The following is a 1891-nucleotide window of genomic DNA, read 5'->3' on the forward strand; positions in this document are numbered from 1 at the left end:
TCATCATCATCATCATCATCAACCTTCCTCCACCACCAATTTCATGATGCTCACCACCGTGCGTGAGTAATTCCATCATAGGCTTGCTGGACGGTGATGGGTTGGATGACATTTATCATGTAATCGAGTTAGTTTTGTTAGGGTTTGATCCCTAGTCTCCACTATGTTCTGAGATCGATGTTGCTATGACTTAGCTATGCTTAATGCTTGTCACTAGGGCCCGAGTGCCATGATTTCAGATCTGAACCTATTATGTTTTAATGAATATATGTGAGTTCTTGATCCTATCTTGCAAGTCTATAGTCACCTACTATGTGTTATGATCTGGCAACCCCGAAGTGACAATAATTGGGACCGCTCCCGGTGATGACTGTAGTTTGAGGAGTTCATGTATTCACTATGTGTTAATTCTTTGGTCCGGTATTCTATTAAAAGGAGGCCTTAATATCCCTTAGTTTCCAATAGGACCCCGCTGCCACGGGAGGGTAGGACAAAAGATGTCATGCAAGTTCTTTTCCATAAGCATGTATGACTATATTCGGAATACATGCCTACATTACATTGATGAACTGGAGCTAGTTCTGTGTCACCCTATGTTATGACTGTTACATGATCGATCGCATCCGGCATAATTCTCCATCACTGATCCAATGCCTACGAGCTTTTCCATATATTTTTCTTCGCTTATTTACTTTTCCGTTGCTACTGTTACAATCACTATAAAACCAAAAATATTACTTTTGCTACCGTTACCACTACTATCATATTAGTTTGCTACTAAATACTTTGTTGCAGATATTAAGTTTCCAGGTGTGGTTGAATTGACAACTCAGCTGCAAATAGTTGAGAATATTCTTTGGCTCCCCTTGTGTCGAATCAATAAATTTGGGTTGAATACTCTATCCTCGAAAACTGTTGCGATCCCCTATACTTGTGGGTTATCAAGACCATTTTCTGGCACCGTTGCCGGGGAGCATAGCTCTATTCTTTAAGTCACTTGGGATTTATATTTGCTTATCGCTATCAAGAACTTGAAATATCAAAGAACCAAGATTTTTCCCTCAACTACGAGGGGAGGTAAGGAACTGCCATCTAGCTCTGCACTTGATTCACCTTCTATTTTGAGTAAACTTGCGACTCCTAAACCTGCTTCTGCTATTAGTTCTGATATGTCGCATGTTATTGATGATGCCACTTCCGCTATGCATGATAATTATGATGAAACTACTTCTATGCTTGATACTATTGTGCCACTTGGTGAATTTCTTGATGAACAACTTGCTAGGGCTAGAGAGAACGAAATTATTGAAACTGATAATATTGATGAAAGTGATGATGAAGATTCTCCCCCTAGATATGAATTGCATGTTGTTCCTAAGGGTTATGTTATGGATGAAGAAACTGCTAGAGACTTTCTTTCCTGCAATGATAGAAGTGATCTTAAGAAACTATTAGCTAAGCTGAAAGAAAAATCTCCGAATGCTAGAATGAAATATGATCCTGCTTATGCTACTCCACCTATCTTTATTACTGATAAGGATTATGATTTCTCAGTTGATCCCGATATAATTACTTTGGTTGAATCTGATCCTTTTTATGGCTATGAATCTAAAACTGTTGTGGCACATCTTACTAAATTAAATGATATAGCTACCCTGTTCACTAATGATGAGAAAACTCGCTAATATTACATCCTTAAATTATTTCTGTTCTCACTAAAGGGTGATGCTAAGATATGGTTTAATTCTCTTGATCCTGGTTGTGTGCGTAGTCCCCAGGATATGATTTACTACTTCTCTGCTAAATATTTCCCCGCTCATAAGAAACAAGCTGCTTTAAGGGAAATATATAATTTTGTGCAAATTGAAGAAGAGAGTCTCCCACAAGCTTG

This window comes from Triticum urartu, chromosome 2, assembly GCF_003073215.2.
Source record: "Triticum urartu cultivar G1812 chromosome 2, Tu2.1, whole genome shotgun sequence".
Lineage (NCBI taxonomy): Eukaryota > Viridiplantae > Streptophyta > Magnoliopsida > Poales > Poaceae > Triticum > Triticum urartu.